General features: G+C 39.5%; 1 protein-coding gene across 1 annotated transcript in view; it reads left to right on the plus strand.

Annotated features, from left to right (window-relative positions):
- Positions 1-440: 440 nt before the first annotated feature.
- The window catches only part of SLC24A4 (solute carrier family 24 member 4), a 74719-nt gene continuing 62246 nt past the window's right edge, over positions 441-12913 (plus strand). The window contains exon 1 of the mRNA XM_058807215.1: positions 441-484. The gene's annotated coding sequence lies outside the window, so the exon portion shown is untranslated. The remainder of the gene's footprint in view (positions 485-12913) is intronic.

A 12913-nucleotide genomic window follows, 5' to 3' on the forward strand; every position in this document is an offset into this window, starting at 1 on the left:
GAAGTTCCATGCAACCTGAGATGTTCTGTAATGTGCAAATCAAATAAATTATATTTCACTCAGGGCATATTTGAAATCCTGAATTAGGGATTTCAAAATCAAAGTTAATAAGACTTGGACATGCAGCTCTCCATGGTATTGCTGACTGACTCACCTTTAGTGGGGGATAATGTGTGTGTATCTGGGTATGTTCTCTGGTGTGACTGGGGAGTTGGACCATTTTATAGATATGTGTAGGGGGATAGAATATAAGAAAATAAAGATAGTGTAAAAAGTAATCTTACCCCTAAGGAGTTGCAGCTGGGTCAATTATCAAAGAGTAGGAACAGGCCTGACTTTACCAGGCCACAGCTGTGAGCAATAAGAAGAAGATGCTATAAAAGAGTGGGGTGGGTGGGTGAGAAGGGAACTGGAGTCAGTGCCTGCTTGGTGAAGCAGAAAGAGGCATTGCTCTGAGGAGCTGCCCAGCAGAAACACCAAGAAGGTATGGAACTTTTGTGATAAGGAGACAACAGTATGGAGCCCCTGCAATAAGGTGACAACAGATTTTTGCTCCACTTCCTACTTAGCAAATGGTGCTGTTGGTATAAAAGCTGTGTTTAAGTGTACCTGTCCTTGTCCATGGCCGTTTTGATTTCTGTGTCACCTTGTGTGGCAGCTGAGACTGAAAGCGCTGCTGTCCTGCCTCATGTGGTGTGCAGCTGCTCCCAGAGCTGACCTTGCTGTTGTAGGAAGTGGGTTGAGAAGGCCTTGTAAATCAGCCTGTGAGCATTAATCCACACTGTAGGGGCTGCCTAGCACAGTCTTTATGGGATTCTGGGCTGCTTGACAGATGCTAAAACTCTGGATTCCTTTCTGCATCTCTCTGCAATTAGTGCTTCACCAGTCTCACTTGGACCACCAGTGTCCAAGGAGGATTCAGACAAAACTCTACAAGGGCAGAATTGAGATGCAGGGAAGCAGAGTGTGAAAAGCACCTGGAGAGAGGAGATTGTCACCAGAAGCTGCAAGAGGGATAGAGAAATCTGGAGGTTGTAACTCTGTGGTAGAAAGACTGAGATTATCCTGTTGGGCATTTTGGAGTTGGAGGATAGATGAAAGAGACATGTGAATGAAGGGAGACTGAATTTGGATGGTGAACCACGGGAGAATCTTGGGAATTGCAAGGCAAAGAGGTAGGCCCTGGGAAGTAGGAAGCAGAGAAAGTGATAAAATAGAGTGAAAAATCAAAATTTAGGGAGAGGTTTGATTTTGGTTGGGCAAGAAATTACAGTAAATTAGTTTTAAACTTTGTTCTGCTAATATTTCTGATAAGAACCTTTATAACTGGTTTTTTGTGAAATTACAAAATTTTATCATCTGTATTTAGTTCTGTATTCTTTATGCCAATGACATTTTACAGAATAGATGTGGTTACCCACCCAGTAGCGTGAAAATACCCTATGAACCTGCTGACAATTCAGCTGGCATCAAGGAGGCAAGACTTTCAGGCAGTAAAGAGTAGTGGTTTTCTTTATTCTTTGAAGTTGACAGACATTGAAGACCTGCTAGTAGAAATTGTCGTAAGCGTAGAAACTGAGTCAGATCTCCTGCTGGAGTTCTACTGGAAGTTGAAGTACAGCAGAGCAAACACTTCAGATGGAATGCAGGTTTCCATGTGTATGTTGTCAGCCAATTGTTTCTTTATGTTTCAACATGAGATTAATAGTTTAATGTTAATAACAGGTGCTACATTAACAGTGCTGAGGGTGACACTATCTACCCATATTGAGGAACAGTGGTAAATGTGCCTTCCTGCAAGCAAGAAGAGGATAATTTAGATTTTGCCTGTTCAGTTTCCATACATGCTTGTTGGAAAACTCTCAGAGATTGCCTAAACCTGATTAATTACTTTTCCCCTGCATGTGATGCATTCAGTTGTTTAGTGAGTTGAGGGCAATGTGATTTGAATCTATTGCTATTCAAAGGTATTTAAACCTTTTAATAGCAAGCTGTAAGATATTCACAGGTGGTGGGAAACATTTAAGCTTCTGGAATGGACTTTTTGAATGAAATTTATGTTTAGACGTTTAAATTGACTGAAATGTGGAGAATAGATTTATTACCCACTCCCCCCATTTACTGTGAATCAGCTTGTGCTTTGAGTTTTGTGAGCTCCTAGAACAAACCTGACTCTCTGAGAGAGGCAGCTGCTTGGAGCCTCAGGGAGAATGTCTGTGCTCCCTTAACTCTCCCATCAGTACAACCACAACAGTTTACAGCAGCTGAGGCTCTGCCCTAAAGATTTAAATGGTGGGATGATATTTCTGGTTTAGTTCTTTCATAAGAACTTTGTCCCTTTTCATGCATTTGTAAAGGTTACATTCTTTACTTGATTATGTAATGTGTTTTTAAACCCCTCCATAGGGTCTTTGGATGCTGTTGCCTAAAATTGTAAGGCTTTTCCTTGCCTTCTGTAGCCTATTGCCAGCCTTGCTCTTCTCTGTTGCTGCTATCCTTTGTCTGCTTCCTTTACCTGCACAGATACTCTGAGATGTTTCCAGTGTCCATTTACCTTTTTTTTTTTTTGGTTATTTTTATGCAGATGCTTTCAAAGCAGAAGGTGAAAGAAACTTATCTGGAATATAATCAATCTCTCCTTTCTTGAATCTCACTTGAGGAGCCATGACTACTGTGGTGCTCTGAGAAATTGGCCTGCCAGGACTGGCTAGACAGAGAAGAAGTCAAAGCTAGCATATTAATAGTCCTGTTTCAGTGATGTTTTGCTAGTTGAGGGTGGGAGGTCCCTGTAGAGCTACAGTGTTGTCTGTCCTTGTTATGAGATGCAGTGGTAGGCCCCAAGAGTGCCTGATGAAAATGAACAAGGAAAAGAAGACTGAAACAAGGCAAAGTGACTTTGGCTAAGTCTGAGGAGAAGGTCAGTAGCTAAGCTCCATTTCTCCCCCACATAATCATAAATTGTAGCCATGTTAAGTTCATTGAGCTTGGAGCTCCATGCCACCATCAGCACTCCTTCCTGGTCAGCTCATGATTTGACTCTTTTATTGTGCTTATTAAAATGAAAGATGCAACTTCTCACAGAAAGTAAAGCATTAGAACTTCACAACTAGTTAAAACTGGTAGCTCAGTGCTGCACTACAGAGCACTTCATGTCTTCCACATAGAGGGAGAAGTCTTGGAATGTATAGGTCTTCCTAGCTGCTCCATAGAAGAGGGTGAGTGTATTCCTGGCTGACCCATCTTTGGGCCAACTGCTCTCCACAGAGAATGGAGATAAAAAGTTATGGCTAGGGGGGTTGCAGGTCTCTGCTCTGGTGATGTTTCTACCACTGGAAAATGCTTTTTGAGACCACTGTGTGAGGGACTGTGTGAAAAGCCAACACTGTTGCCCTACCTAAAATGAGGACCTCTTGCTGCTTACAGGCTGAAAAGGGAAAGAAAATGGTCAGCAGTATTTTCTCGTGTGTGAACAAACCTGTGCTTGTGCCTGACTCAAAGCTCTTTGAAAACTATTTTTTTATATTTCATGGAGCGTGAAGGGAGGGTTTTTAGGCCAATTGACTTTTGAGTGCAGAATATGTACTGCAAATTTGAAGGTAGTCAGTTAATCAATTGTGTTTTTCAATACCGTGTGTTTACTATAGTTATTTGGTTGTACAGGATTGTTTAGTAATAGCACGTGATGGGGGAGTTCTTACTTGGAAAGACTATCTGGGATCATCTCCAGAACTGCTTTAATCTGTGGATATTTAGGGCAACTAAGTTTAGTAAGTACTACTTAGGTAATTAAAGGTTGGAGCTGGGCTGCTTTCTCTGCAAGACAGCAGACTGGTAATGGGAAATTAGTCAACTTGGTTCACTGTTATCTTCTGAACAGCACCAAGCCTGGTCACCCAACTCAGTTTATTTTTCTGTTGTCTTAGGGGGGTTTGAAAGTCAAAATAGTCAATATATTTCATGTGGTCTAGGACGTAGCAAAACCTCAAATTGCTTGGGTTGAAAGGAGTGCTTACAACTGGGAGCAGTGACGATACAGACTTTGCACTCTCGACTCTAATTTGCTTTAAGGAAAAAAATGCAGACTGGCTAAAGAATGATTAAGTCTCTGCTAAATAACTACTTGTGAAGTTCTTTTTACTCAGTGTTTCACCAGTTGCTCCTTAGATACATGTGCAAATTGGTTTTATACCTGTAATAAAGATGTTACTTTGAAAAAGGATTGTTGACCATATCATACAAGATTTTCTGTGTCTTAAAAAATACTACAGAAGTTTCTATATAAGCTCAGTGGTTTTTGAAATTGTTCAGATTTGGTGGAGTACATGAAATAATTTGCAGATTCTTTTGGTTTTGTTGGAGACTTTCAAAATTCCATGTTTTCTCCTTCATTCTACCTGTTGCTGGATTGGATACTGCACAAATGCTACAAGCATTACTATTATTCTTGGATGAAATTACAGGTGGGATGGGAATAATAATCTATGTACTCTATGCTTCTTACAACTAAAATTGTAATCTTCACAACTAAAATTCTTCCATTCAGCAACCAATTCCAAATATTTTGGTCATGCTCTATTGCTGATTCCAGGCTGCACTGTGAATTGAGCACTGCAGCAGAGCTCTGGGGAACCTCTGAGGATGCTTCCTGCCAAGGGCTCAGCTCTGTGGGTAATTCCATCCTCCTAAGGGTTTTCAGCTGTGAGAGGCTGCACATCTGATAACTCGGGAAGAGATGAGAACCTCCTGTATCCAAGGTGTATCGGGGAAATGGCTCTGTTGGACAATACTGGCTGTGTGCCTGCCTGTGCTAAGCCTTGTGGCATCTCACTGGGCTCAGACTGTAGTAGGGTGAATGTCCTGATTCTGGAGTGCCTACAGACATCACCCCTAACTGAGGTCTTGAGCATTGTTGTAAGACACCAGATTATCATTTGTTTTGTATAGAAGACTAAGTACTAAGTGGAGCGAGTAGAGGAGTAGTAGTAGTATTTAGAGTATTTTTGTGACAAAATCTTGCATCTAATTTTGTAAGTAATAGATATTTTGTAAGTCTCTTGTTATAATGGCAGTATAATTTTATTATAGTAGCTGTAGAATCAGTAGCATTGACATGAAATGTGCAGAGCTGCACAACAACCTTATACACAGGTCTTTACTGCAAGAGGTTGAGATCCAATGTTTCAGTGTGATATGGGGACCAGAAAATCCTCAATTCTAGCTGTGCCTGCAGCAGTGAATTTCTGTGGAACTTTACCTTATATTCCTTCGCTCCAGAAAAAATCCTTTTTTTTATTCCCCAGGGACCAAAAATATAGTTCAACACTAGCAGGGAACCTTGACCTCTATTCCTTCTATAAATATTACCTATTTAGATTGGGCTCTGAACATGGAAAGCATCTTCAAAGTAGTAAGCCTTGTTCTCCATAGAGAGTGAAGATGATATTGGATTTCCCAATGGTAGATTTAGCACTACTTAGGTGCCACAATATAAATTCTGATTTAGAGTAAATGTAAATATGATATAGCATGTTAATGAGGCACCTGTTTCTTGCCCTGAGATTATTCAGTTCATTGCTCTGATTATTTATTTTTTCCCTCTGCAAAAATACCTTTCCTTCTTTTCTGTCTGTAAAATGGATGTTTTATACGGGAAAAGCAAATAGATTGCTTATTGTAAAGTAATGTAATCACATTGGGAGTAAAAATTCAGGAGTAAAAAATTCAAAGTTACAGTCATTACATTTCCAAAGACTGCATTTATATTCTGCTAGTAAATGTACTTCCAGTATTAAGGCAACAATAGTAATCTTTCTCTTCTTTATGCAAATGGTGCAGCATAGCCTTTGGTGTCTTGCTATTTTAGTTGCACAGTGACTTTATATACTTAATCTTGAAGAGGCATTTGGATCGTATTATTTAACAGCCATGGGTAAAAGCCTCTTGCAATTATGAGATTAACAAGAGTTACACTATGTTTTGATTCTTTCTGAAGACTGGTATGTGAATACATGATTGCTTTGACTAGATACATGTTTAACTCCATTTTCTCTCTATTTTGTTTTTTTCCCCCCTATTTTTCCTTTAAGAGAAAAATTCTGTATTCTGAAAGATTTTCAAAGAATGTAAAAGGCTTAAATGCCATAGGTGTTCCTTCAGATGCTGCTGTGAGTGCCAGATGCTTTACAGCTGCAAAGTAACAAAATCCAAGAACAGAAATTTGGAATTTGGCTTTCTTGGCTGTTGAGCTGTATGGTGTGTGCTTTGAGAGGATAATTTGATTTTCTTTAAAACAAACTTGGGAAAGCAGTGTACTTTTTCTCCCTTTTGGAAAAGCCTTCACTCTCCAATAAATGAAGTTACAAACACATAATTAAAGCTGAGAGAAGTATCCCAGTGTTGTAAGGTCTTAATTGCTGGTAAGTTTATGCTAACTGTAAAATAACTCTGGCTTTTTAGAACATCATGCATCACTGTATTTATTCTTAACTATAATATTTAACTTGATAATGTTGAATAATTTTATGGGGAAAAATATCTGCTAATTCAGAAGCTTGAAAAAAGCACCAGGTTGGCTTTCATAAATCAGCACAAGCTCCTGTTTCTTTATGTTGTGTAACAGCTGCTGATGTGATGCTGCAATTTAAACTTCAGAAAAAGCTGATTAGTGTGAACCTCCCACATAGCGTTGAGGACAGGCTGGAGGCAGAGCTGAAGTGAAATGACCCATGCAAACGTGGTCACACTTCAGTATTCTGGGAATAGTCCAAGCTTGCAAAGTTAATCTGAATGTATGTCTGGGTTTAGATGTTTGTATTTATTTACTTTAGGTGTTTGGTTATCTTTTTGTTCAGTTTATATTTTCTTGATCTACTTTTTGAAACCGAAAGTGTGGAGTGTTGGGATTGAGGTACTGACACACACACAGCAGTAGCTGGAGGGATTTCTGCTTCAGGACAAAGCTGTCTGGAGCTGGAAGTTTGTTACAACACTCCACACTACAGTGCATTCATTTTGGTTTTAAGGGCAGATTTTTAAGTAAGGTGGATCTAATTCAGGATTTCACTTGGCGCACTTGAGCCAATATTCAGATTTAGTACAGCAATTATGCAGAACTTTAACACTGAACATGTAATTGACCTGAAGTTGTTGATCTTGTTATGAACTGAGACCTTCCCAATGCCTTGAGTATCCATTGGGATCATTCATGTTTCAGAACAAAACAGGGCCTTAGGCAGAAATTTGTTTTGAGTTTGTTGGGGTTTTTTCTTCTTTAGAGGAATATTTTGGTGTTGTGCTCTACCTAAGCCATTTTTCACATCAGTGGTACCCCTACAAACACAGCAAATTCAGCACTGCCTTATCCAGTGTAAAAGTTAGGATCTTGCTATTATTGCCTGTGAAAATTTCCTGCATGCAGTTTCTCTGATTTACATGAGGGATGATACACTCTTCAGAAGCACTGCTACTCAAAATAGGGAATGGAGATTTTATGTCTTTTGTCTGTTATATTTACATGGTCTGTAAATCTAGTGTGGGAGCTGACCATCTAATGACCTTTAAAAATGCAGCCTTTGGAGAGATGAAGAGGGATTTGTTAGTTGGCAGATTTGTGCTAGCAGGCTTCAGGTTATTTACGGAAGTCTGGAATTTTGTGCTCTTGGATTTAAAGAATACTGTGTAATTCAGATCAAAGGCAAAGTATTAAAGTCTTAATTCTACTGGGAGAAATATCCTTGATTTTGGCATTCTCAGACATTATTCTCGATTCATGTTACTAATGTACCTTACAAAGAGGAAAAAGTTAAAGTTTACTTGTAATTTTCTGTGAAATCATTTTTCTTTCACAATAGGGCTACATAACAGTTTTTGGAGGTTTTTTGTAATTTTACATCTGATATTAAGTCAGACAATCATAATTACAGTCAGGTGTTTATATTTCCTCCGTTAATGATATAGTGAAAACATTGATGTGCTCAATTTAATTGTTAAATACTGACTTATCCCTGTGTCATCAGAACTGTTTGTGTATAGATAAGGAGGAGGAAGGAAGGGAACCAAGGGAAGGGACATTTCAAAACTATTACAGTTGCTTTTCTAGAAGAGTGTTTGAATCTGTACAGATGGAAGATGCTAAATTGCATTTCTGTGGACTTTTACAACCAACTTAAAATTTATGGGTTATACATCTGAAAAGATCACAGGGAAACTAATTTGTCTGGTGGAAAGCAAAGTAACCATTGCTAGAAGTGTTTCTCTCTCAGATGATGAAAACTGATTTTACTGGGCTGTCTAGTGCTCAGAAGTACCTTGAATCTTGTTAGATGACTTTGGGTGGTAAAACAGAAACTGAAAATGTCTGTGTTTGAGGCTGTTTGTTGTCCTTGGCCTGTGGAAAAGTGCCAGGTGACGTTAGAAAGTGTTCTCTGTGGTCTGAAAGCACTGTGTCATCCTTAAGGTTTAATTTCTTTACCTATTTTTGTGCATCCAAAGCTGTGGAACAGATACTGGCAGTGTAATAAAGTAAAATGTTCTTGTAGTGTGAGTTGTACACCTGTCCATAGGAATTGTCCACAGAAAATCTCTGACAGTGAAATAACTGGGTATATTACTAAAAACTAATAGATTCCATTCTCATAAAAGTCAGTAAGGAAAATTCCCTTGAACAGGAAAGGGAAGTGGGATGTAGAGTGGGATTTTTCAGGACCTCAATGCTTAGGTGTAGACAAATTCTCTAAGGAGTCTCTGGAGTAAATGTGCTCAGTTTCTCTGGGTTTGAGTTGGAGGTCTTTGCCAGTCTCACCAAGTGCATCCTTAGGTACCTGGGTATCTTTGCACTTCAGCAGTAGGGAAAAGTTAAATAAAACTTTCTGCTGTGTTTTAGAAGAACTGTCTTTTCTTTCTGAAATTATGTAGGTCTCTAAACCTAAATTATACCTGCAGTGTGTCCATTAAATTTGATGAGGACTTTCAAAAATAAAAGGAGCTTTTGGCAAGTGGATGAGTTGCCCTCACTGCAGAATCTTTCACAGAAGACACAAGGAGCAGATGAGGGATAGTAAAGGAGCAGAGAGCAAAAGTCTCTGACTGTAGGAGAAAACTCATGTTCAGAAGTTAGCAGTTCTTGTGGGGCACTGTGGAGCTGTTTTGCCTTGCTAGCAATACTTTCTCACTCATTTTGGACAGACTTAGTAGTAAATGTGCCAAGATGCAAAAGCGCTCGGCTGTATGAATCAACTTTAGGGCTGTAGTTGAAATAGTTACAATCTGTATCCTTTGGGTTTTTTAGGAGAGGTGATAGTTCCTTGAATTAGTGACCAGTGAGGTGTGAGAGAACTAGTCTGGAAGCAGAAGTATTTAAGTTTCACTTTTTAAATTAAAATGGCCATAGTAAGAGTGGCTTGTGCTGAATTCAGTCTTACTGAGGTGGGCAAGGAGTGCTTTGTGTACACCTAGCTGGTGTAGGCTCTCTGGAGGCTTTGGAAGGTTTGTGCTGCTCCACCTTGCTGCTGGAGTGCAGTGTTGCTCAGGGGGAACATGGTTGTCTCTTTCCCTGCAGGAAGGTAGGAGCTGTGCAGCTGAAAGTGCCTGGGGAACCTGCAAGATAAATAGGGAGGTGCTTTATTTATGCTTCCTCCAGGGACAGGTGTCTGCTACTGCAAACTTTCTGGATGATTTCTTTATTTACTCAAGTTCTGTGTTAATCCCAGTTTAGCTCAAAGTTTGGTCATGCTCATCTAATTCTCTGTTTCGGGCCTCATTTGTGGACTTGGCCTAAAAATACTTTTATGTCTCACAAATGTACAGTGAAATTTCATGCTTTAGACAGAATTCTATGCTAAAGTAATGAAAGCTGCACTATACTACAACAGAAAGGCTTGATACTAGACTGTTATGTTATACCCAAGAGAGACTTAAATTGTTTCTCAAATAGAACATTGCATTTGAAATAACTCCTCCCTGAAAATACTGAATATCTAAATTACAGACCTTTCAAATACATACCACATCTTACTGCTATAGTTATTTTAGCTGCAAATTTTAAATAATGTTCACATGTTCAGAAACAGCAATGCCAGTGTTGAGTTTTTTTCTTTACTTGTTGAATATTTGGCTCTCTAGACAGTAGTGAGCACTTCCCATTAAAATTTGGTTCCCTGTAGTGCATATTAAGTTGGTTGTTTATGGAAAGAGTAGCTTGCAAGAGACATTAACTGTTTAAAATTGAGACTCGTCATGTAGACCACCATATTTATCCTCAGTGGAGACAAGCATCCCAAAAGACTTGTACAGTGATAGATGAATTTGGAGTCTTACCTTTCTGTTCTAAAACAAGCATCCTTTGTGTTACATGTTATGTGAATGAAATTCAATTTCCAGAGACACAGTTTTAAGTACATTTTGGTAACGGCCCAGATAAGATGGTAGAAAGAAATGTGACCAACTTCTTTCTTAATTTGCTGTTGCATTGTATTGTTTTACATTTTGTCCATTACTTTTCATTTTGCTTTGACTTATCGTAGGTTTTTGTGAGTTGCTGTCTTCAAGAGACTCTATGTTTTTAGAAGAATTTGTGTATATGTGACTTTGAATGATGTCTTGCTGTCTCGTTTGTTGCTGCAGCAATCACTAGTCCATCTCATAAGAGGAAGTGACAAGAGATGTGTCATATTCCTGGACATTTCCTTTATTCATTTCTTTTTGATTACATATATATATATAGTAGAGGGAGGAAGTTTAGGAAGTAAGAACTAGGATATTGTGCATACTGTCACCATCTCCATATGCAGAATGTGATTTAAAAATGGCAGCTGGTGCCTTCTGGCAGGATTTGGATCTCATATTGGACACTAGAAATATTTTAGGACTCTTGTTCTCTCCTTGCTCTTCCAGAGTGGCAATTCATCTTCTAAGCATTCTTAATATAGAGTGCTCTAAATCTACTTTTCTCACCAAGCAGGCATTGCTTACTCCCTCTTCAAATGCTGCTCATCACCAAATCTGTCATGCAGGTTCCTTTAGTCAGGCAGCCCAGCCACCAGCGCTGCTGTTGCTCACTGCCCCAGGCTGCAGCTCAGTTCTCTTCACTGCTGATTGAAACCTGCACTGAAAGATTCAATTCTTCAGAAGGCCAAATCTACAGAAGCTGAGACTGCGCCTTAAGACACTGTACTATCCATCATATTACTGGTTATCTTGTAACCAGTCTACCTTTGAGTGGTTTTTTTAGTGACTTCTTGTTGTTCTGAGCATGCACACATGATCTGTCAGTAGCAGCATTATATATCTTATTCATACCATGTTTTTTTAATAATGTATTTAAGTAATTCCCAGTCGTATTCTCATTGTACATTATCCCTAGCTCCTGTGTGGAATGTCACTAATATTTGTGGACTACAGGCTTTCTGCATGCTTCATTACTTACTGGTTTCACTTGCTAAGTATCTTTCAGCTGAGTAGGTAGTAATTAGATGTCGCAAATTTAGGCACACATAGTAATGCTTCTTCCATCCAAAGAATGTAAACTGCAAGAAACTTGGGGCACTTACTTTAGTGTGGATCTCTTTAACTAGAGGAGTTGAGAGAGTGTTTTTATGGGAAATCTAAGGAAATTGGTCCATCGCAAGAAATTGATGTGGTGGCATTTGTGCCTCTCTACACTTAGAGCTTCCCCCTCACATTCAATTGTTTATCTTATCCCTTTTGGGGAAATTTCCCTCACCTCCCAGACCCCATGTATTAATACTGGCATGGTTCTGTCTGCTCAGTAGTAGGGATATTCTGATTGAGTGTATTTGACTAGAAAACAAATATTAATGTGGGTTTTTTTAACTTGAGTATATGTGTTTGTTGAACCTAAAAGCTGAAATACTTTGTTTCCTTTCTTTATAGTCTTTATAGCCCTACCATGTTCTGTTCTCCCCTCTGTGAAAAACAAGTCAACCTCCTCCCATTCAGATGGGTACAGTATAGCACAGGAAGTAGAAATTCATCTGGCCAGCCAAACTAATAAAAAGGAGTGTGTGCCGTACCTGAGTAGACACACTCAAGAGCAGTGCCTGTAGCCATGTTCCTCTGCTACAGGAGAGCATTCCCATTATGTCCTCTTACCTTTGGAGCAGCAACCAAGCCTGTTCTTTTCAGACATTCAGTGGTCAGCATTGCTTTTATGATTTTGGACGCTTGTATGTAAATTGTATGCCTTGAAGCATTTGTTAAATATGGATTTCTTAAGAGAAGATCTCAGTATTTTGAGTTCTGAGAGACAAGATTGCAAGAGCAAGCCATGTTGCTTCGCCCCTACAAATGGATGGGTCCTGACAATATCTGCCTGAGGATGTTAAGAGAACTAGCTGATGTCATTGTGAGGCCACTCTCCATAATATTTGAGAAGTTTTGGAGACCAGGGGACATCCCAGAAAACTGGAAGAAGGCAAAGGTCACCTCCATCTACAAGAAGGGCTTAAAAGAGGATGCAAGAAATTGTAGACACATCAGTCTTACTTGAGTCCTTGGGAAAAGTGTGGAATGAATCTTCTGGAGGCTGTCAAGCCAGATGAAGCATATAATTTGGAGAAGACAGCATGGATTCACCAAGGGAAAATTATGCTTGACAAACTCTGTCATCTTCCATGGCAAAGGAGTAATCTGCTTGGCTGATGTAGGGCTTGTGGCAGGCATTATCTACCTGGATTTCTCCAAGGCTCTCACTGTGGTTTTCCACAGCCTCCCCCTAGAGAATCTGGTGTGTTGGAGTCTAGGGAAGTGCTCTGTGTGATGGGTGGGGAACTGGCTGGTAGTCAGCAGCAGGGTTGGGATAAGCAGCTCCTTTTCAAACCAGCAGTCTGTCACAAGTGGGGTCCTCTGGGATGTTGGGGACAACACTTCAGTGTCTTCATAAGTGATCTGGAAGATG

The sequence above is a fragment of the Ammospiza caudacuta genome, chromosome 6 (genome assembly GCF_027887145.1).
Source record: "Ammospiza caudacuta isolate bAmmCau1 chromosome 6, bAmmCau1.pri, whole genome shotgun sequence".
In the NCBI taxonomy this organism is placed as follows: Eukaryota; Metazoa; Chordata; class Aves; order Passeriformes; family Passerellidae; genus Ammospiza; species Ammospiza caudacuta.